The sequence below is a fragment of the Scleropages formosus genome, chromosome 11 (genome assembly GCF_900964775.1).
Source record: "Scleropages formosus chromosome 11, fSclFor1.1, whole genome shotgun sequence".
NCBI classification, from domain to species: Eukaryota; Metazoa; Chordata; class Actinopteri; order Osteoglossiformes; family Osteoglossidae; genus Scleropages; species Scleropages formosus.
Genome location: NC_041816.1, coordinates 13,395,416 through 13,420,006, shown reverse-complemented (window position 1 = coordinate 13,420,006; position 24,591 = coordinate 13,395,416). Strand labels below are relative to the sequence as shown.

The 24,591-nt window shown below is 39.4% G+C and overlaps 1 long non-coding RNA gene across 2 annotated transcripts; it reads left to right on the top strand.

Moving 5' to 3' along the window:
• The first annotated feature begins 1,498 nt into the window (after window positions 1-1,498).
• LOC108941003 (uncharacterized) lies at window positions 1,499-24,310 on the top strand. 2 transcript variants are annotated; one of them, XR_001966602.2, is made up of 4 exons: window positions 1,499-1,710; window positions 6,323-6,400; window positions 8,079-8,510; window positions 22,779-24,310. It is a non-coding gene; the product is annotated as an uncharacterized LOC108941003 (long non-coding RNA). The 2 variants fall into 2 exon arrangements; XR_003798005.1 differs by having other exon boundaries at window positions 8,079-8,745.
• The last annotated feature ends 281 nt before the right edge of the window (window positions 24,311-24,591 follow it).

Genomic DNA, 24,591 nt, shown 5'->3' with positions numbered 1-24,591 from the left:
AATCAATAATAAATAATACCAACAATTAATAATCACTTTTTACGTAAAATGATTGTAATGAAGTTACAGGCCTAATTTTTCAGTACAAATGTGTAAATTTAAAAACAACATGCAATTATTTGTTACCTTGCATTTTAATTGTGCCGGAATATGTAGTAGTAACAACTTGAACTTCAAGATTACTTTGTGTTTCTATCAGATTTTAGCCTTGAAAATATATTTCACAGACCTATCAGGAAAACAGTATTTCTTTATGCAAGTACCGTGGACATGGAAGGAGGTGTTTTGAATTCATATTCGTGACATTACTGAAAGAACAATGTGCATCTATTAAAAAGTAGACTAATATGAATGAAACAGTATAGGTGGGGTTTTACACTGTATGCCCAGTTGTTCAGTACCATATTATACAAAATCAGCCGTATTTTCTCAGAAACCAAGATTAAGCAAAGACTCTGTGTTTTACTATAATACAAATACATAGTCACACATTTTAAAAAAATGAAATGGGCAATAATAAGGAAAACGCTGCCTGACAAAATAAAGAAATAACAAAATATTTTAAATTACACTTAATAGTTGTTCGCAAAATTATTTCCCCCCCCCCTGCATATTTCCTTTGTCATATGTCTAGTGCCGCCTTAGTCTAGATATATCTGACAGCATAAATTTCATGTTCTGACATGTTTTGCGTTATGTTTTCCGATTTCTGCATTTTACTGTTGCAAATGTAACATAATGAACAGTACAGAACAGTAGCAGCAGAGAAAAGTTTGTATTGCTGGCGCTAATTATTTTGCCAGTGATGTTATTAATATAATTCTTGTGGTTACATGATTAGAGTTCCAGAACATTTCGAGACACAGTGGGCTTTATTATAGGCATTGCGCTGGGCTCCCTTCCACTTCTCTCGGAACCTCGGCTCACTTAACCCCGCAAATTCTATCACGCGATTATACCGCTCGCGTTGTTTTTGTTTGCTCTCTCTCTTCATTTATCTTTGTTTTTCTACTTAAGGTTCAAGATGCAGATGTTGTACATGGTACATGCATGTGGGAGCAGTGAGAAGCGGGGCAACGAGGTGCGATTTGAATGCAGGCCTTGTGTCGGGACATTTCTGTGATGTCACCAGGCGTGGATTTATTTTAATAAGAATGGACGGTGACAGAGAGAGCCCTTTTCCCAGCCCCTGATATACTCCGGCACACGGTTTGCATGCAAATAGGACCCCCCCCCCCCAACCCCCATTGTCAACCCCCCCCCCACCACCCCCCACCGGCTCCCTCAAGTTAAGACCCTTCCAGCGTCTATGAACGGCCTAACTTTGAACCTGCAGCACCGGTGATAACTCGTTAAAAATATATTTCATATATAATTCATACCGGAAATATCTGCTGTTCTTTTTCTTTGTGGTTACAGGTGGAAACCCGATCAGGCGAGCAACACTTTTTTTTTTTTTTTTTTTTATATAATTATTTTTCGTCTTTTTGGTGAAAGGGAGTCCGTTGCTATCTTTGGTTATCTAGCTGTATGAGTGTTAATCAGCCGTCATAAAGCTAGATAACCGAAAGTAGAAATGTCTTCCGAGCCCTGCGCTTCTCTCGAGGTGGAATCAAGACACAATATGATCGGATGGCGCTTTGGAAATAAAAGAAATAACCGCGAACAGCTGACAAGCCACACAGCCACCTGCTTCACCCACATTCGCAGGTAAGGTGTAAAGATAATTCTATACACTTATGCCTTAAAGAAAGACATTACATTTTGCTGGGTGACTTTCACACTTTTCAGACAAACGGCATAATTGATTTGCAAACTAAATGTAACACTACAGTAAACTGGTTACGCGCGTGGCACCGAAAATCTGTCAGAGTAACTCTTCTTTAAAGGAGTTTTTGCGTTTTGCTAATCATGTTGTTTTAAATCATGGTAAAGAGGGAAACAAACATACTACTGTGCTCACTTTTCGTGATAAATTCGAACACTGACTTCCCAAGGTTTAAGAAACAATTTCAAGTTTATATATTTAATTAACGGAAGCGTACGGATACATTTACACAGTCAGTGGGATTTTATTTTATGACAAGGTTCACACGGCTAAGAGGTCGATTTGGTAATAAATTTTTCATGATTGCGGGGCTTTGGCTTTAATGAGATGAAATTGAAGTAACGTCTGATGCTAATAAGTGGGTGTGTGGAATTCAACAAGGTCACACCCACTGTAACTATTTTCGGTTGTTTATGCACATTTCCCAGTAGAGCGCTCGATTTGGTTAAGGTCACGTTTTGCATAGCGGTTTATACAAAAATACACATCTGAAACATTTCACTGACAGTGGACTTCAAAATAAACAAGCAGGCCAATACAACACAACAGGCCTCCAGAACAGACTGACTACGCAGACACTGGAAATGAAACGTTGCGACGCGTGTATCAGTTTAAATGTATGTTTAAAAAGGTATTTAACGCGGTGGTATTACTACTGACCACGCAAAAATGTAGCGGATACATCAGTGTCACATAATCTTTGGGTTTCTTACAATTAGTCATTCTCCTTTATAATAGTTAACACACTGAGAACACACTTTGCATTAAATCATGAGTTGCGTGACGTGAGGACATGATCTGTATCGTCTGAAAGGGAATCCTACAAGATACCAGTGTAAATTAGTGAGGTGGCACGCGGTGAATGTGACTCCCCCCCCCCCCCCCCCCACGTGACTCACGATTGGCATTACTGTGATTTTATTGGGTTGGTGTGACGTCACGTATCGAACAGCCTGATGGCACACCCGTGTTATTGTCTCATTCGTTTCAGGATGTACGTTTCAAGATGGCATTTAACGTCCTTGTACGTTTTCAGTCACTGTATTTGGGTGGGATTAGTTTGTTTTTTTTTTTTTTCGGGTTCCATAATCTCTCCAGACTGACCTCATTGGGAGCTGTCCATTGAGCTCCCTCCAAAACATGGTGCTGAATATTAAACAGATTGCCTCCTGGGTCGAGTGCTCGCTCTCTCGTTTCTATTCAGCACCATTTTTGCCTAGACGCTGCATTGAAATTGTAAAATGACAGCACGTAAGGCCTCTGTTGCCATGCAGTGACTATGTACTTAATTGTGATTTCCCTACTGGAGCAGTGTGTGTTCCTTATTCACTGCTGTCTTGCTAATTACTTGCATTGTGCGCTTGTATTACATGATATGCGGCATGCAGTATTATTTAGTCTTATTATTAGCAATATACAGTACACAGTGTAACGCTACTGTGTCCTTCCTTCTAAAGCCACAACCGCACGTAAAGAAACACACAGAAAAAGTAATTGCTGGAATGCCAGGTAAAGGGCGGCTCTCCATCTCCTCTGTCTTCAGCAAAATGTACACGTGCCCATACACACATGCATGACCATGTAATTTATTTTATGAAAAGTACTAATCCAAATATACACACTGAAAAGTGGCTTTCCATCTCATAACGTGTAAGTCCTTTTGGTGAGAAGTGCAAGCTAAGTGAATGAATGTAAAAAGATATGTAAATCTCTGTTCGGTTACAGGTAGAAAGAGAACCCTTCAGATACCCATCGACACACTGGCATAAATGACAAATCAGAATTTTTGAAAAACAATTAACTTTAAGGCAAACATACATGACACACACACACACAAAGTACTGAATGAGGGGGTGTTTATTTAAGGACAGGATACTTGAATAGTCCCATGGGCCACTTTTTAGAATTTTAGAATTAAAAGACCATGTCCTTTTAAAAGATTCAACAAGTCTGTTAGAACAGAGCACTATATATAATTCCCATGAGATGAAAAACACTTCAGTTGTCTATAGTTCTTCAAGATGTTTAATTTATTCTTTAATTTATCCAAGTAAGCTTTGGAATTGTGTCCCTTAAGCATAGTTTAATGCATTGTGTTTGGCTTCTAATAACTAGCCCAAAAGATTTGAGTACCTCACTGTGCACTTTTTTTTTCTGCATGGTCCTTCACACTTGCTATAGCTGACACTCAGAAAGCAACTCCAATAGCTGAGTTTGGAGTACCCTAACCGGAGGTGAATTTTCATTCATCCCAGAGCTACTTGCAGCAATAGAACCTACAGTGGCGCTCAAAGGTTGGTGTGTTGCTCAATGGCTGGAACAGGGTCTGGGCTAATTGGTTTGGTTCAATGAGGGATGCTGAATTTGTGAAAAGTCTCAGACAGGTTTTCCCACGATTAGGCCGAACTCTTCTTCAGAGTTGCATGAGACCATTAAATGAACACTGGTCAGTCTCACGACAAGCTTTTTTTTGGGAAATGTTTTTATTGCTTATTACATGGTTGATTAATCATCCCTGGTTATAGAATAAATTATCAAATTATGGGATTATGCATGTATATATTTAGTATGACCTCTTTAAAAAAAAAAAATTTGTTTGCGGTTTTTTGCCATCAGCTGCCACACTACCACTCTCAGTGTATCAGTGTGAAGTTGACCTTCTCCAGTGTACTTTATAAACATGAACAAATGTGCATTTTTGAACGGAAGTTTGGAGAGTTGTTTGCTTTAGTGATTAGTTTAAACATGTAAAACTAATATTTTATTAACACATGGAAGCATTTCTTTTACAAGAAAAATACTGCATTCAATAATTGGTGTTACTTAATAACCCAGTGTTACCATAACTGTAGCCACTGTAAAATATTACATTAGTCGATGCTGTTCAACTTTCTAATTTGTGCTGACCCTAAAGTGAACCCACCTAATTGTTTGACCTTTCATTGTTGTATTATGGATGTAATGGTCTTATTGTTAAAGGTGGGGCAAATCCATTTCATTGGTTATATAGCATGGAAACAACAGAGTGTTGTACCATCACATCCCCCACATCCTAGTCTTCAGTGGATTATAATAGCTTAAGTACAGCCAAGACAGCTGCTAGAACAATTCTCAGATGTTTGATTGAGAACTACAGTAACAGAACAGATAAATCTGTTAACATTCTTTGTTGTAACATGCAGTGAAGGCCCTTGATATGTCAAAATAGGAAGAACAGATAGACTGTAGTATGTTTCAATGGACAAAACTACAAATAGGCCTTAAAAGTAGTGAGTTCCAATAGGAATGAATTTTGAAGTATTATTAAGTGGGTTAACATTTGGTATGTCTGCCTTTGGAACAAAAGTAAAGAAACAGCAGAGTGGGATTAAAAATAAGTGTGCAAGGATCACAGCAGAACCTTCTTCATCCTTTTGTGTAACTGCTTGTGATAATGTTATCGTGCCTTGAAAAATGGGCACTTTTTATTATCATTTTTAGCCTGGCAACTACTAAATCTTTGCAAAAAAGAAAATTAAATCGGAACAGGTAATGATACACCATCTTCAAGTTTTTGGTAGTGAACAGAACAGATTGAAGCTATATAATGTTTCCCAGTGGCAATAAGCAGAACTGGCAGACAATTCATACACAAAAGGCAACAAAACTTTAACCAAAGATATTGCGTGGTGAATAGTTTGAAGACAGGGAGAGTACAGCGGGACTGTAAGGATAAAGAACATTAGGGTAAAACATGCAGAACAATAGAGTGGCCACTAAAATACAAAGAGGAAGCCACAACAGGTAAAAATCAGACATTTTCAGCATTTACAAGCACCCTCCCCGTTTGCTCGACAGCATTCATTTTCTTCTCGTGAATACCATTTAATGAGAGAGGTGTCCGAGGTAGGCAGGGTGAGCATCCCACTGATCGCTCACGTGGTATGAGGCGACATGTCTGTGAATATTAATTGAGGAGACTGATGGACAGCGCACATGGCACCATTGTTTCTGCTTCCTGCAAAGAGCTGCTGGCTGACATGTCATAATGCCGCTCATGTAGAGGCCAGCATCATACAGTCATCCACAGAAATGGCAGCTATTCACTTAGAGTCATGAATTTGGCAACTATTATCCTCAAAGTAAATTTCTGGTAAATCATGAAACAAAGGTTTTGGAACAAATGAGCTTTTGTAAATGTAGTCGGTACCCTTCACTGTTCTATAGTACATTGGGCTGAAAATATGTTTAAAATGATAAAGTAGGGTCGGCTGACAACAGTTTGCGTGTAAAAGGGCAGCATCAATATGGGGAGCATGACCACTAGCCTTTTGATATAACCCTCATGGTCTGTGAGTAATATGGAGACTTTCTCAGCATACTTCCTTCACTCTGTAACATTCTTAAGAATGTAAAGCTTGGTATTACTAGATAAATTTCTACTGTTATTACAATTCCAATGCAAACAAAGAAAAAAAAAACACAGCATAATGAAATTATTTTTATATTGCTTAGGACAGATCCAGTGCCTTCATTCCTGAAATGGCTTTTGAGAAGTCTACTGCTCCATAAAGAATAACCCTTTAAGACCAGGTAAGGAAATGGCAGAGCAAATATTTTATTTTTCAGTTTAACGGTCGTCCGTACAAATGATACAGCAGCGTGAGAAAACCGTGTCATGACAGTGGTAAAATGGTAACAAAAGATAAAAATAAAAGGGGGGGGGGGGTTTAAAACAAAATTGGAAAGATTAACAATATGATGGACACGTCTCATGAATAGGAGGGGCAAGAAGTATAACTAGCTTTCTAATTAAATAAGCAGAGACTAGATTTTGACAGATATGTGTGTGTGATAGGAGGTGCCCTTTGTTCCCTGGGCACCTCACTTAATATGCTGTTCTTCAGTAGCGCCCTGGAAGCTGGCATAATATGAAGACATATACCGCCTTCTGGATCTTTTTGCTGGTGGCAGCGTGACCCAGATCTAGGCCGGCTCTGTGCTGCTGCAGGCAGGCTCAGATTCCGTCTCCAGCTTTGTACTTGCATACCAAAAGGCAAAAGATGAAACTGCTGAAACTGCAGCGTCTGCCTCAGCGACTTTTCCCGCTCAGAACTTATTCTGTTTACAAAGCGGCTGTCTCCTTTTTATCTCATTTAGGGTTTTTGTTTTTTTTTTCTTTTTTTTTTTTTTACATGTCCAGCTCATTCCATTTTTAGAAACATTCTCCCACCAACGGCGGAGGGGCAGCTTGCTTGCTAATTTTTGGACTTGCGTACACAATTCGGGCATTTTGGACTATGGTGGATACCAAAGAACATTGTGGCAACATTACAATAGTTTTTTTTTTTTTTTTTTAATTTAACGAGGAAGCAAATAATCACCATCGCTGCTAAACATTCCTAATCTTTTAATGGGACTGGAAGTCTTGAAATTGAAGAAAAAAATTAAATCCTGGATAAATTTCTCTTTTCTCATGAAAGAACGTGTGGACACCGCAGGTAGCGTTCATATTTTACAGTTATTAATGGTAAAAAGAGGTGGGGTCTGGTGTGCTAATAAGTAAATGAAGAACGCATTTGCAGATGCAATTACAGTATTTATTTATGTAAATGCAGCAATAACCCTATAAAGAAGCCATTCTCAAAATTACTGGAAAAAACATGGAGGCATATCACTGAAAATTCGAAGATACGATCATTGATAAGTAAACAGTTATTTTTAGTTTTTACACCACGAGCGAATGAGTTATTCTGTGTTATCGGTTTTTATTATGAAGCGGTCTTAATTGCTTTGCTCTTTGAACATTATCAGTAAAACTGACAGCATCTGGTTATTAATTGCAAGCAACATTTCCATCAGCCCACCAACCCGGCGGAGCTGTTGCTTCCATTTTTGATGGTCTGCCTAATCATACGCCATGATGAACTGGGTGGACTGAAAAAGCGTTCTTTGTTTAACAGCAGCATTGCGAAATGAACCAGATATCCTGCTAGACTGTGGTCACGTGAATCGTTTACAGTCAAATCAGCACAGCTCCTTCTAATCCCATGCAATCCATTAAGATTTCTATTAAAAGCCTTATCCAGAAAAATGTAGTTGCGCTGTTTGTGTGTAGTGCCATAATTTCATGTGGAATACAAAGGAATTACAGTTATCCTATCCCTACACTTTTTCCAAAGAAACAGATTATATAGTAGTTGCCATGGCATCAGCTTGGCAATGATAAAAGGGTTCTGATTTACTGCTTTATTTTCTCGTTTCCCCACAGCGACTGCCCGCTATTCCCACCATGTCTTGATGGCAGGAAAAAAAATGGCATAATCGTCAAAAAAAAAAAGAAAAGAGGGAGAGAATGGTGAACCCATATCCCCCTCTCTTTAGCCCCCCACCCCTGGGAGCCTTTAATGCCATCTGTGCCCTCCTTAAAAAATAAATTAAAAAAACACATACACACAAGAAAAGCAAGAGACTTCCACCCGGTGCCAACGGGGACAAAGGAGCTGCCAGTCGTCGTGGTCCCCCCACCCCCACCCCCACCCCCACCCCCACCCTGCCAGACACCGGGGAACAGGATGACTGAGTGTGGGTGTGCTCAGGAAGCCATCTTGATGGGAAATCTCACTGCTGCTGCTGCTGCTGCCGCTGCTGCCGCCGCTGCTGCTGCTGCTAAATGCTCCTAAAATGGCTGTGTGGGCATGAGGTGGGTTGCATCCTTGCCTTCTTTCAGCACTGGCTTTTTCCATCTCTCTCACATTGTGCCTTCTTCTCCCCTTTGTTTTTGTTCTCTCGAATTTTGTCCCTGCTTTCTTTCGTTAATTACCACGGTGGGTTTTGGGGAAATTCTAATTAAACTAAGGAGAACGGGCGACACGAAGACCTGCTGCGACCCCAATTGTTTCCCCCCGTTCAACACACGACCGTTCCTCCTTTATTCTGTACGTATCTGTCAGAACTTGGAATTTATTATTACTGGTCTTTATCGCTCTTGCCCCTATATCTCAACAGATTTATTTTATCCCAAAACTACAACCCTCGTGTGTGTCACGACCTTGCCTCTAACATGCAGTAAGACACGCATACACACAAACAAGACACTTCGTTCCTTCATGCAGATTAGAAGAGCCTTAAAACAAGTCCACAGAGACTGCATACTTTTAAAAACCTATCAAGGATGGTTCTTTTTAAATGCACGACTTTGAGAAAGATCTGCATAATTTGCAAATCAAATGCAGAGCTGTTCTGGTGTTTTTTTAGGCCCAGTAAGAAAAACTACTGCGTTTTCTTTGGATATCACTAAACGCTGCCAATTTACCATCGCTGCTTTCATTTGCGGCACACGACTTGTTTTCTATTTAAAGTTACGTTAAATACCGTTTACTCAAAGTATGAAATGCAACAATGTTGCAAAAAGCTTTTAGAAGACTGACTGACAACATGGAATTACAGTCAGATTACAAATCATTTAAGTAAATGCTGGAGAATTGATTTTTTTATTAGTCAGGCATGTGTTCAAAACATATTTATGTTTGATTTCCAAAAGATTAACAAGGAGAGCAGGTGTATCAAGCAGGGACAGTGTTCCCCCAGCGTTCAAGCAAGTCTGTATATAAATCCATTGAGTATTACTGCTGTTTTTTCGGTCTGCCAAATTATAACACTTTTGCTTCTCTGTCTTTAGCTGAATGAACTTCATGAAGTAAGGTGTGATGTCATTTGAACAAAAGTTCATCATTGCAGACATCCACAGACCTTTTAATTGCTGTAGCTGTGTATGAGCTTTTATTGGCCTTTACTGTGCGTCGGGTTTCATTCAGGAACCTGTTATAGTCAATGTTGCATTTTTAAATTATTGTCACTACAGAATGTCTTTTGCTCACACCATGTTAAAATGAACACCGTGAAAATGAAATCGATCACCTCTTGATAAAAGGTTGAAATGAAATGAAGGAGAACTTTTGTTTCATTTTGAATATTGCTGCTGGAATAGCTCTTTAATGTTTTGGTTTTCACTAAATCAAAACTTATTTTCAAGGGTTAAAGTCGGAGGGCAAAAGAGTACCGTAATTTTGTTCTTGTTGCTGATGTCATTGACACTAAAATTGTTTCTAATTGCAAGATTAGTATCCCTTTTACTTTCTATTTAGTGTTAAGGTTGTGATTTCAGCTTGATAATTCAGGCAGACAGTGTCCAGTTTACATTATTCAGGTGTGACATTACATTGCAGTCTACCATTCTCCATTTTAATATGGGCTGTGCTTTCCTTGGCTCACTTTGTTGGCTCACCTCTCATTTGCTGCACATTTCCTTCACAGTAATGTAACAGGATCAGAGTCTCCTTGAATTAATGCCTGGCACTTAGCAGTGCAGAGAAACTGAGGTGTATGAGGAGAGGTCTGTTTAAGCTAAGGATACATTATAAAGGGTACTGTATGTCCTGTGAACCTTCACCAATTAAAAGCCCGGGGATTAATGAAAAATCTATTACAATTACAGCACTTTCAGGATTATGATGGAACAGTTAATTGGAGCTCATTGCCTCCCTGTGATTGCCTCCCTGTCATTGTTTCATTAATAGACAAAAGCCTGTATGATATACTACATGGAGAGGTTGTGTAAAGGGAAATAAATATAAACAAATCTTTAATGTCAGATGTAATACTTGACATAGCATCCGAATATTTTGCTTATATGACAAGCGCAAGCCATTATCATGTGTGAGGAATCAGCATACAGTAGATGAATGCATGAATAAATGAACGAATGAATGCGCCACACCTCTAGATCAGCTGTAACGCTTCATATAGGAATTCACCCCGCTAGAAATTTCAGAAAATGAATTGCATACTTACAGGTCGTGGAACCATGTCAGCTTATTTAGAAATTCGATCCCCAAAAGCAACCGACGAGAAAAAAAAAAAAAAAAAAAAAAAAAAAAAAAAGAAATTTAAAAAATTAAACCGGTTTAATAACATCTTCCTAAAACATTAGAGAGCCCCCATAATTGTGTTTGCAGAATAAATACTCTTTTACACGAAAAAAACTACAGCAATATTGGTTTATTACCGTCATTTAAGAAGAAATGTTTAAAAAAGAAACCCGTTTTGTGTATGCATGATCTCACAGATATTACAAGTGAAATACATGTGAGACAATAAAGCAGCGGCCGCTGTTAATGAATGAGAGCAGCGCGGCTCCTCTTATTAACATAATTGCATTGAAACGAGAGGAGAGGGCAGAGCCGACAGTTAAAGACACAGCAGCACCTTCCCGCGTGCGGCACGCGCCGCATTCTCCCGCACCTCTGCAGCTGCGGGCTTCCAGGCACCGCAAGGCTTCCTTCGTACGGGGTTGTAGAGTACGGCTTTATACAGGTTCTCTGGACGTGTCCCGTCAAAACCCTAAAAACAGCCCTCCCTACATTGTTATGCATTGCAGCGATACGATTAATAACATGATGATGGCATTTCACTTTTATTAAAATATGCATTTTTTTTCCGGGCCTGGTTAATTCATCTCGCTGCGCAATCAATGCACCTAACGCACATTGTAAATTTTTTACAAAATTTTAGAACATTTTCAAACAGCTCAGCACTGATTTTTATTTGTCAAAATCACGGGGAAATTGACTGAGAATGAATGAACACAGCCGGTAAAACTCTCCAAGAAAATCCACTGTGTGTTAAACTTCCGAACCGAATGCATGATGATATGAAATAAAAAAAAGAGCGAAAATGAACAAGAGTAAGCCGTCAGCAGAAGGTTATGAAAAAATTACTGTAACATTTTCAGCCCTGCGTCGGCCCGTCATAATGTTTAAATGGGCAAAATCAGATGAATTCATATTTGCATCACAAAATGTTACGAGGTTTACAGCAGGAGCAAAGGTAAATTTATTCACAGTATAATCTCATATTTCGGGCAAGAGACATGGTAGTAGTAAAGACCATGTAAGAAGGAAAAATACTGTACAGTAGTGTAACAAGCGCACAAGACGTTGTCAGGGAGGCTCAAGGTGCGCGTACAGGGCGCCATAGAAAGAGAGCGGAATAATTTAAGTTTGCTGTTCCTTTAATGGGCAACAGTCACTTTAATTAGAGAGATTTGTTCTCGTGGAGGGGGGCGTGGCCTGTGCGCTGCTTTGCATCTCATCTCATCTCCTCTCCTCTCCTCTCCTCTCGCCGGGCCTGAGAGGAGAAGCACACGGCAGGAGCGCAACTGCTCTGTAATGCAGCCAGACAAGAATACAGTACTTGAAAACCAAGTGTGTGTGTATCTGCGTGCTTGCTACTGTTTGTATTTGTGTGTGTGTGTGTGTGTGTGTGTGTGTGTGTGTGTGTGTGTGTGTGTGTATGATTCTGTCTCGTGTGTGTGTGTCTGTCTCTGCGTATGAGATGGAGAGGAAAAGAGCGCTCTCTTGCTCTTGCCATGATTTTGTGCGGTGCTGTATCTGCAAATTAACGCCTTGTAAATCATGAATGCGCTTTCGTTGTCCGTTAAGCCCATAGTTCATTTTGTAAAATTAAAAGAAAAAAAAAGAATGGAGATGTGCAGCGAATCAAATTTAAAAGCGACCTTTTCGATGAGTCGCAGGTGGTGTTTTGGTGCACGTATATAAATATACAGTAGACATGCATTGCATAGATCACGTATTTAATATTTAATTAAGCCCACAGCGAGAGGTCTTTGTACAACATTTTTTATAAAAGCCACCCAGTGAGGATGGAGAAACGCTCATTCATTTTAACCATCATGTGTTGCGGCCCTGCAAAATGTGCAGGTGTGCAGTGGAAGCTCTTCTTCATTTCCCTGCCACACCACCACACAGCTGGAGTGTGTGTGCGACTTTGTCCTTGACTCCTAACGGCACTGCTCTAGTTTTTTTCCCCTTCTTTCTTTTTTTCCTTTCTTTCTTGAAATTGTTGGTTTCAAGAGGCACAGAACCAATACTGATCATCAGAATTCAGATTCGCATACATAGCTGCATTCGCATGATTTTACTGTTGCCAGGTTGCTGTGATACAGCAGCATTTTCGCAGTGATTTAAAACACCTGGTTTCCTATTTTTCTCTCTGTTTTCAAAAGGAATTATTTATTTTTAAAACTTGCCCAGTCAACACTGAAAATGTTATTAGGAAATAGCTGTTGGAATCTACTCGTCAATCATAAACTTGTTCAGGTTGCCTCCAGAAAAAAAATATATAGTGTTATAGTTGGGATAATTTTTTGTTAGCTTTTCATCTTTAAATAGTCCATGAGACATAAAATAAAAGAGGCCATAATTATTTGTTTATCCTTTTCAACAACAAGACTCAACAGCAACTGGGATCAGGTATAGGTCAAAATTATCGCTTTATTGCATACTGAATGCATTCTATAGGCTCTGGTATTGCTTTTGTCAGCAGTAGGTGTGTTGTAATGTGTCTGCTGAGATAACAGGATATATTTCTGACATAATGCACAGAGACCACAGAAACACTGCTTTCAAGGCATCCAAATCCTGAACATCTTGCTTGCTGTGTCATATATCAGCAGCTTGCACTCAACTAAGAACATGTACCTGTTGTTAACTGACATGCTCTAGCTGCACGGTAATAGAAGATATGTGTTAGAATAAGAGGAAACGATGATATAAAGGTAGTTTTATTTTAAAGCAAACAGTTGGACAATCTGACATCTGGATTTTTTTTCGCAGGTATGGATACAGTGCTTTGTAGGTGGATGGTTTTCCTGCTTATTAGTCCCTATCAAAAGTCTGTTGAGTTACATATAACTGGTGGAAATCTGGAGAAAGGAAAGGTGGTGATTTGGCAAAACTGTTAGTAAGAGTGAGAGAAGATCTTAATTAAGTTTAATTCTGTTCTTAGTGAAGAGGGACTGAACTTTGACCGTAAGAGAAGAGGCAAAACTGAAGTGACAGGCACAGAAGCGCAATTCTATCATTAACTTGTACGTTTTTTCTAAATTGCGAACAGCAGGACAAACATAGCTTAAACAGCATCTGAAGTGACAAATAAATATCTACACTAAATCTTTTTCTGTTTCTTTGTCCTTGGAATTTGCCGGTACCCAAAAAACAAAAAAAAAAAAAATGAAATGTGATCTTCCACTTTCAGGGCGAAGTGTGCAGCTGTAGCCTCTATGTTAGTAAACAGTTGAGGGTGTTCACATTATTATTCTGCACCCCTCGCTCCGCTCCACAATGGCTGTATTGTGAGGGGAGCACTCGCCGAGGGTCCGCAACCTCTTCTTTCCCACCATTGTCTGTGTCGGTACTCCACGGAGGGGGCACGCAGTGTAAAAGACGTCCCAGACTAGACACAGCCAGATGCCTAAATTAGTGTAAAGGCCCTGAGAGTGTCCCAAGGACAAGAAGGTCTTTGTTTTCCAGTGAACGTGTGTGTCGCTGTGCGTTGTAGCAAGTATCTGTAGGCCATATCTGTGTTAATTAGTTTCTTTCGTTCTCCTTGCATGTCTGATGAGGTGGTAGGTGCTAGGCAGCACTCTAACTTCTGAACGCGTTGAATTTAAATATTCAAGTACGTTGTTCAGATGTAGCTATTTTCTGGTTTTTGTTTGACTGCAGTTATTTGTAATTCCAAGAAATGAGTCTATTTTTTTTTTTTTTTTACATTTTGGGCGGATGCATTTGTTATGTGTACTTTGAATGAAAGTACTATTTGATTTTAATGTAATTTATATATATATATATATCAGTGTGAATGTTTATCACAGGTAAACAAAAAGACCACACACCATGCCACTATATGTGTCGCAGCAGCGAATTGCGTAATTAAATACAGTACCTTTATGTTGCATTAGCCCCACAAAAGCTGGGAGCAGCAAGTAAGAAAACAAAGAATGCATGTGAATTCATTTTAATGGCAGACAGCAGTATTTCACAACAGAAAGGGGGAAACAACTTGAAACTAATGCATGTAAAAGCCTGAATAACAGAGCGAGAGGCGTGGCAAAACATTACCGCACAGAAAGAGCATTGGGAAGAGCAGGAAAGAGAGCAGGAGAGAGGGAGAGATGACATTTTAGAAAAAGAGACGCCATGTTTGAACAGAAGGAGCTCTAATTCGTAGAACTGCAGCGATAGGCAAGGCAAAACAATAACTAATATTTGAATATACCTACATTGCGGGGTCAGCCTGCTAATTTATTCATAGATTATGTCTGCAGCTACACACATGCATGTCTGTGTGTGAGGCACTCAAAGGGGAGGAATATGAGGGGTGTGTGCATGGGGTGGGGGTGTTACTGTCTGAGACTGTTTCAATGTGGCTGATGCTGCAGCTGGTGTGATGATAGCAGAGGGTCTAGAGAATGGGTGCATATGTCTGGTGAATTCTGTATGAATGGATTTTGACATCCAGCGTCATGCTGTAAAAGGGGTTTAGACAAAATAATATTTTTCCGTCCTTTTTCAGCTGACTTTGAGCAACGATTACGCGCAAACCTTCCACAGGGAGCATGAGCATCACCCTGTGGTCCGTTCACATGGCTGAGCCTACGGTGACCCTCTTGATATCACACATTTTTCAGTGTATTTCACAGTAAATCTGTCTAGTGGGACAAATGGCTCTTGTGCACAATCTCTCATCGACTGGTGTGGAGATCTGAAAAGCACAGGCAGATAGGAAAGTAAAGAAACTAACACGTAGTTTTTTTTAGTTGTCTCGAGGCGGTAAGCTATCCGGTAAAGCTGTGGACTTGCGCCGGGTCTTCGGGAACGGCGAAACGCACCCGTGTATGAACACGCAGGGCTCGCTGTGACTGAGGTTTGTGGCGAAACTGCAGCCGATCAACTCGCTCTGTCTTCAGCGTAGTGCTGCCATGGCTTATGTAACTTCACTGTGTGCATTTAAATGATCCGGAGTTCATTTCAAATTTACGGCGCTACGCATAAGTGCGGCTCTTCAACGCTACAGACATAGCGATACTTTGTGCCTGTTTGTTTTTCCAATACTATTAGGCTCTTATTTAATTATTTGTATGAAATGGCTAGCTAATCATTGAATTCAATATTTTTTATGGTAGATGTTTTCTTTTTACTATTTATGACAGTATTTGTTCTGGGAAGTGTAGACATACTGTGCAAAAATGTTAGTATTTTCTGAACCTTTTTTTTAATGAATAGCGAAACAATAGTAAAATAACCGTTATACTGTAAAACAACATTTCGTAACAAATGTGTATATTTTTCATTCGGTTTCATCCCGCTGATACAAATGACTTACAAGGATCAGTACTGTTGATAATGTTAATACTGTACATCACTCCTTCTTTTTCCTAAATCAGAGCCATGCTCCAAAGAAAAAATTTCCTCGAGAATCAGTGCTGTGCTTAGCAGGTGGATAAAGAGCTGTCCCAGTGATCTATTTTTAAACAGTTCTTTCAGATCAGAGACCATATGACTAGGAAATATGCTATGTCCTTGATTATAAGGCGTCATATTTATTTTTGTGTTGCTAAACACTATAGAAAGCAGCACTGAACCGGATGCATGAAAGGGAGAACAGATTGAAACATTGGAGTGCTGCTGAGCACAATGAACAAAGAGGCCGCCTAATCAGAACCATGCCTTCTCCCAGCTCGCACTGGCTGGAGTGAATCACTGGGCTTGTTAAACACAAGAGAAGTTAACAAAGATGGAACCACAAGACCCCCTTTCTGGGGTTTGTTTAAAGAGGGCTGCATTCGCTTGTGTCGCGATCTCCTCTCCCCCCATGCGGATACCTCAGCTGCAGATCCCATCTTAATCTGAGGATAAACGCGATTATCCCGAGAAGGGTTGTTCTCAGCTTTGTAGCGGCAACAGGGGAGCTTTTAGGTCGCTCTTTGCTGGCTGAGCGGCCATGAAAAGCCAGGAATCGGGATTCTCGGGCACAGCCCGGGCAAAGATCTCCTGAAGTAGGGCGAGCGAGATGGTGGGGAGCAGCAGAGTACGGCCGCGCCTCCTGGCACCTCCAAAAAGGGCTCAGAGAGGCCAAGCTGCAGACAGTGCTCCATCATTTTGTCTACATCATGCCCTACTCCGAGCTTTCTCTCTGCACTTTTACTCATGTGCTTCTGAACAAATGCATTTATTTTATAGGTTCTTTCCTTCTGTTGACTTACACGTTTTGGAAATAACACGGAATTAACAGGCAAAATGAGGGCAATGCCTCAATAAGCTCGAAGAGCTTTCAAACACAGCCGCAAATTCTAGTTCATTTGACAGGCGCCGTCTCCATTTAATGTGGACAACTGAACATTAATAGTCTTATGAGATTAAATTCTCTATCGGTTGTATTAATCGGGTTTATTGACACAACAGTTCTTTGCTCACTGTTCCTGTTATCTTTAGACACTTTGATTCAACCTCTTCGCACTAGAGGTCATTTTTTTGACTTCCTCTTATTTTTAAACAAGGTTTACAATGAAATGTCTTCACACTTCCCCCTGTTCTTGCTTTAACCTTAATTTAGATACCATGGTGTCTAAATTTAGAACGTGAAACCCTGAGAAGTAAAATTGTCACCATATTTTAAGACAATACATTTTTCTGACGCTAGTAGGAATCCAGTTGTGTTAACATAAATTAAGCTTTGATCACAATATCTTGGAGAAATTCCAGCATAGGTCAAAGCTCACGAGGTGTGACTAATGTAAGCATGCACCAGTCTAATCTGCTACAAAGCCTTTACTAAAAGTCTTAACATAAAAAAGTTTTCCTATCACACATATCAGGAATAAGTGAGAATTAAATGTGCCTTGAATCAATGTATTTTTAGGGGAGGAGCCAGAGGAAATCTTTACATGATCTGATTTTTGCGCATATTTTTATTTGTAATATACACTCTTTCTAAGGCCTATTTAAGGATTAATTAGCTATTTTCTTTGCACGTGAGCCTGCTTTTCCTAAGGGCTGTTAATGAAAGATATTTCAGTAATCTGCCTTGAATCTGACAGAAATTCTTTTAGGTGTTACTTTGCGCCAAAGGAATGAAGGTTATTGGTGACCTATGACATTTAATACATTCTAAAAGGCGCAAATAAATTTACTACCAATTACTATTTCATGTCAGGATGTGAGAAGTGGCTGAATGATTGATGTTTAAGTCTTGGAAAGGATAGGGAGTACTAAAATTAAACAAAAGAGCGTGTCTCTGATGCTATGACAGGCACTTCAGATCACTTGAATTTTCTTTATTGGCATACATTCAGACTGTAGTCATAAATTGTGGTCATATAGATTTCAAGAAGATGCATGTTTTCATCACGTGCTACAAACATGTCCCCTAATACAGAATGGATTTTAATTGGCATCGTGTATTGACTATCAGGTTCTTTTGAATTTTTAAATTACTTTTTAAAATTTTCTGAGAATACGTGTATGTGCATGTTCAATAGATGATAAAATAAATAATGATACACGGGTAAACAGTGTATATCTGGAAAAGTTAATAGTTTATTACTGACATGAACTTTCTTTGCTCTATCATCAATTAGTCTTTCTCGCTTACAAATGCCTCCTGTAATGTTATCAATATTTTGAGGTAATGCAAACCCAAAAACATCATGTTTTGCAGAACACACATTTTTTTCTAATATCTTTTATCCAAATATCACATTCCAAGCCAGTTTTGCAGATCAAATACATATCTCATTTGCAGTCATGCACACATACAATAAATGCGCAGTATAGGTGGGAATATATCCAGCACCTGCGGAATCAAATGCTCATCTTCTTAAATGAAAGCCAATGACCCCACATGCTTACAGTTTTACCTCAAACTATATTTGGCAAACTGTTAGACAGAACAATCACTAAAAACAGTGCTCAAAATAGAAATGCTTAAAAAAACAGATTTAAAATGTAAAAAAATTATGTGTAAAATCAAGACAGGAACAGCAATCTTGGGGTGTAGGAGGAAGAGGTTCATGGGAGTAATTGTATAGCTTTGGGAGGCAGTGGGCATGCAAGAAAGATTTTCTGCTGTTGCACTCTAATGGAAAACATTAGTTGTGGATGAAGATCTGTAGTCTGATAGCAAGCCGAAACTTGGTGGTGGTGGCATTGCTATTTATATTATAGTACGGTATACTCAGTGCTCTACATAACTGCATTCATTTAATTTTAATGAGTTTAAAAACTGTAAAACTTATTCACGAATAACACAATTAAATTTATTTATTTAATGACAACATTTAATTAAGTACGTGTACAGTAATTATAGTTTCTGTTATCACCGGTGTCAACTGGACTTTTAGGTAGACGGAACATGCAGTCATGATTTTCTCTGTTGTATTGCTACTACTCAGTTGGTCATTTTGGGTATTTCTTTAAAGACTAAGACAACTTTTTATTACACGACACTAACTGGGCCACGCTTTCCTTCATGGGTTGTTGCTTTGGAAGGTCATACGCAGCAGAGTATTGAGGTTTGTGAACATTTCTAAAAACGTTGACACTTCTTCGAGAATTATGTTTAAACAATTAAGAAAAAATGCAGTAGATGGACAAATGCTCTTTAACAGCACATCCAGGTTTTGAAAGCATATCTTCCCACCTATCCTTTTGTGCTGTTGTGTCTGCTTTAAATTACTTTAAAAGCTTCAGACTGCATGTCAAGTTCAAGTTCACCGCAGTCAGACCGTCTGGTCACCCTGTAGTTAGATTTGGTACTTCTTCATCTGCCCTTGTTTTACGAGCCTGCCCAGCACCCCCCTCTTGTTGTCACCCTGGCTGGCTGGGAGCGCCCTTTTGCCCCGTGGTGTTGCTAGGGGAGAGGGGCGGGCTGGCTCAGCAATGTGCTGGTGAAAAGGCCGGCCTGTCAAAGTGTCTGGAAGAAGTCAGGCTGTTCTCCCTGCAGCTGGGCACAAGCACACAGTATGCAGCTCGGAGCCTGGGAATGTCAGCTCTCAGGGAACACTTCATATTCATCAAATGCCCCCTCCCTCACCATGACTTCAGTAAACAGGTCCCCTCGCACCCCGGGCTTACACTGACCGAACCACTCCCCGCTCCCCACCCCCCAAAGTCCACTTTCAGGCAGGAACAATGTGTCTGATGGGCTCTTTTTAGACTCACCAAGCACCTCTAGATCCCTTAGTACTTGTGGGCCCCCGTTACCCCCCTCAGCCACCCCCTTCCTCCGTCGCTCCCTACCTCCCACTGTCTTCTAGCCTAATTCATTCTCCTTTCTGGCTACATTAGCCCTTGACAGTTCACCACAGAATACTGCTGTAGACTTTGAAGAGAGCTGTACAAGCACATTTTTTAACGCAGACTTGTTAACGTAACACGGACTCTCCGTGACACATTATATAAAATCTTCATGATTTAAAAAAACATTCTTTCTCGTGTAGAGCACCATTAGCAGTTACAGCAAATACAGACCACCTCTGCCTTGGACCTGAGCCAGATTAGTGTGGTTTTCACTCTTTATGCAAACTGAATGGACTGTAATAATGCTAAAGAGTTTGTCTGGGGCTGGAGGGAGATGTTTTTATTGTCTGTGTCTACCGCTCTGTGTTTACGTGTTTGTATACTTGATTAGATAGCCATGCCGGGAAATTTTTCAAAATAGTAAAGAAAAGACACGAGCAAAGACTTCTTTTTTTTAAAAAAAAAAAAAAAATTACCCAGCTTTTAAATAGAAAAACCAGAAGTAAAAAGACTTTTTTGTTACCATTTTTCATATGTTTTAGGAGTTTTGTTGAGATAGATTTCGGAATAATTTATTGCTTTGAAGAGTGAGTCAGTTATAGGTAAACAAATGTGTGTGAGAGTGCGTGTGTTTGTCAGCCTGTCTGTCTGTCTGTTTGTCTGTGTGCGTATGTGTGTTTGAGGTCTCATTCAAGTTTGAGGTCTGGGGAAGACTATGAAGAATAAAAAAGCTCATTTGCATAAGCTGCATGCTGTCTGAGGGCTTGGGGGTTGGAGCAATAAAGAAAAAAGATATCAGGGACCATAAAAGAAAGAGAAAGAAATTCTGCATTGTGGAGACAGAAAGAGAGGGGGTTTGAATGAAGGAGAGGGTGAAAATTGACGGTGAAAGAGTCTTGCCAAGTCCCCTGGAGGGATTAAATTGTCCAGAAACCTCTCTATATATAATTTGGTGAAATTGGTAATGGTACAAGTACACTGGACTAGTACATGAATACCAAATTCGAAGCAACTGGAGATCTTTATTAGCTGATGAACCAGTAAAATAAAGAATGCAACATCAAAGTCACTTTTTCAAGGTTCTTTCAGAACTTAAATATACTGTCCATTCAAATCCATTTCCAGACTGAATTATTTGACAGGGATGTTAAGTAAAAACGTCGTTTTAGTCATTTTGACCTCTGGTCAAAAACCTTACAATAACTTTTGACTTTTGAAATGCTGGGGTGTACTTTGTGTCAGTTTCTGAGGTCTGAAGAAATTTTAAGAAGACAGCAAAATCTTGTTTCTGATGGATTTAAATTACAAAGTAAAACATCTTTTAACATGACCATTTGTTGTGCTTTCTACAATCACATCCTGGGTGTAATACGTTGAAACACGACTTTTAATACATGCTACTTAATTAAAGGCGTATGACCACCCCTTAGACGACAACCAAGGGCAGACTGGTCACACTAAAAACGACTTGATTATGTCTGGAAAGTAATCTGTGATATACTGTGTCAGCTCCCCCACTCCCCACCCCCCACATGTGCCTAGTGTCTCCAGCTGCCCCACCCAGTGTGTCTGGGCACTTGGCTGTGAGAAAGCTCGCTAAAGCCATCTAGAATAAATGGGAGCAGATGGTTAGGGTGCCGGATTTTTTCTAGACGTGAGGGGAGTTACAAATGGCCATGGCAATGTGGAGACATTTGGGGATGAGGAGGGGGGCTGCTGTCTTGTCCTTCCTTGAATTTTAATTCCCTTTTAATTTGTGCCTGTTCCTGCACATGGGAGGCAACATGGAGCTGAGGCTGATGGGCTGACTTGTGAAGGCAGTAGATGCTGCTGAGCTGAGGAATTGATGGATTGAAGTCAGGGAAGGCAGGGGAGAAGTACAGCTGGCTGCTCAGGTCACACTTTGTGTTGCAAAGCATGGTTTCCTGCTCTCTACTTTAACACAGATGGTATTGCGTGAATTTGTATGTTTCTGCTTCTGTATGCATTATCTGTGCATGTCTGTCTTTGTGTTCTCCATGAACACTAAGCTCCTTTTATTTAAGGAATCTCACTAAGGTCTGACAGCATTGCACATGTATCTGGGCTGCAGACCTTAACCAGATATATGTAGTATTTTAGCTCTCATAGGTGGTGCAGTAAGTCAATGACAGTGAAGATGAGCACACTTTCGAGGAAAAAAGCTAAACTAAAATAAAATATCAATGTTGTAGTGATAGTCACAGAAACATTTTTTTTTACAAAATGTCTGGAAAAAAGCTGATACCTTTTAAGCCGAACCCACATAATACCTACTCATGTATATTTCACATATTAAATACTGATGACATCTATACATAATATATTTTAAAACCGAAGGATTAATTGTGCTGGTTTCAGTGGGGTTAAAGCATTTGCTGAAAACCAAGTTATTAAAAGAGCCATTTTGTTGTACAGTTTGCTGAAGGGTTTCCATAAGTAGCGGAAACCACCAATATAAACAGCATATAAAATTATTGTCCTCGTAAGATTTGAACATTCAAGGTTCTGAATATTTTTTTTTTTACTGGCTGTTTTACGGTATTGGGAAATAAATAAATTCAACTGAATATTTAGGACATTATGTAGCATTGTCAAGAGAATGTGAAAATAATACAGTAGTCTTGTGCAAAAGCAAATCTTGATGTCTTATAATCACAAACCATAGCAGGATGTAAGATTTATTGTGAACTTCATTGACATGCATTGGAAGATGTTAGTGGTTGCTGTTGCCAAAGACTTCAAGGAAACAGTGGTGATTCTTATCCAGTTTCTCCTTTTTGTCACTTTAGGTCTGCCCAAGGACTGAGGATGCTGCTGTTATCCAGGAGGGTGAGCAGCTTGCTGGATTGGATGAGCTGCAAAAGCTATCATTTAACCACTGTAAGCAGACCAGAACATCTCTGAAGACCAGGATGGACTGGCACTGTGGAATCTCAACTCGTGATATGAGAAATATTCGATGACCGTGGCATTCTATAAAGCTGCTGGGACTGCCTGCAACACATAAACAGAAATCTTTACTTCTGAGAGACAAGCACCACTGAGGACTTTACAGGTTTATTTGTGTCTTCAACTGACACGATTCCCTGTGGAAACTGAAGCCCAACAGTCAGCTCTGTCTGTCACTTCCTGAGTGTGTCACAGTTCTATAAATAAACAGCTGGTGATGTAGGACACCGGGACTCTGGCTCCTTGTCCGGCACAGATAATAAACACCATCTAGTCTTAAAATGGTCCTGTTGCAATCAGAAAAATTCATGTGCATGATTATGAAAATCTGTGTGATTTTTGTGGCGCTGAACTGGCATTTCTACTAGTTCATTAACTCACACAGTGTGTGCATGCTCTTCAGTGTATCACAGTCTACGAACTTTTGATGTGTAAACTGGAATTTGTCTGAAAAATCTTAAAAGAAGTTTAAATCTTTTTTGGTCAACTTATATTGCTGTCTATAATATAATGGGAAGTCCTGTGCAAATATGAGATATGGTATGCTCCTCCTTTGCGTTATAATACAAAGCGTAAGTTGTGCATGAAAATGATTACTTTTAAATGACATTAAAAGTTTTTAGTCACAAACAGATGTTGTTCACAATTATACTGCCAGTACTGATACAAAATAGCCTCATATTAAATAAAATTGACAATAACTTTATTTTCTTGTCTTCATAATTCTGTTTACTTGTATTCCTTTATTATGAGGTTCTCTCAAACCCGAGAATGCAAGGGAGTTACTTTAAATCGAAAAGCACTGATGTTGTAACCCTATAGACTACTAGCTGCTCATGTTCGAAGTCCAGAGCTACATCATCCTATAATCTGCCTTTCAGTGTCCCGGATACTGGAGATGCCAGTAACAATAGAACAATATTAGCAGTTTCAGTGTTTCACATGAAGACCTTATAGGCTGAAACATACTTTGAACTGTGTATGATATAGACTGTGTATACTATGTAAGTGTGACTCAGAGCTACGTTAGTCGCCTTGTCGTTACATTTTATTCCCTTCTGTGGACAAGCTGTGTTTGCAATAGATTCTATACACAATTCTATACATAAAGTTTGGTAGTAAAAATGTTATCACTTGACTGTTAGTACTATTTAAGTGTTATTTTTACTGTTAGAAATATTATTTCTTTCTCAAGCTACTCCTAAGGTTCAATATTTAGTTCTGAGTACATTTGGAAATAGAATATGCCCTGTCTCAGTTGTGTGCAATTTCAAGTTCCAATTTGAAACAACAACATAAATATCTGTTTCTGATGACATACTGAAAATAAATTTTCAACATTAACAGAATTTATTCACTGTTTCACTGAGAATACTGCTCCAATATCTTTTCCTTCAACACCTTTAAGGTTAATGTGTCCAGTACACTTCGGAAACCTAAGGAATCATCTGAGAAGTTATCTAAATGCTAACAATATGAAGTAAATACTCCAAAGTGTCTTGTTCAGAACTTTCCAAAGTGCCAGTAAAACAGGGTAAGATGTCATAGACATTCGTTTTCTTTAAATGTTCTTTAACATGACAGTTTGTGAATATCGTCGACCCGTTACTCTGATATTAAAGGCACTAAACTTGTTCAAACATTGAATTACAG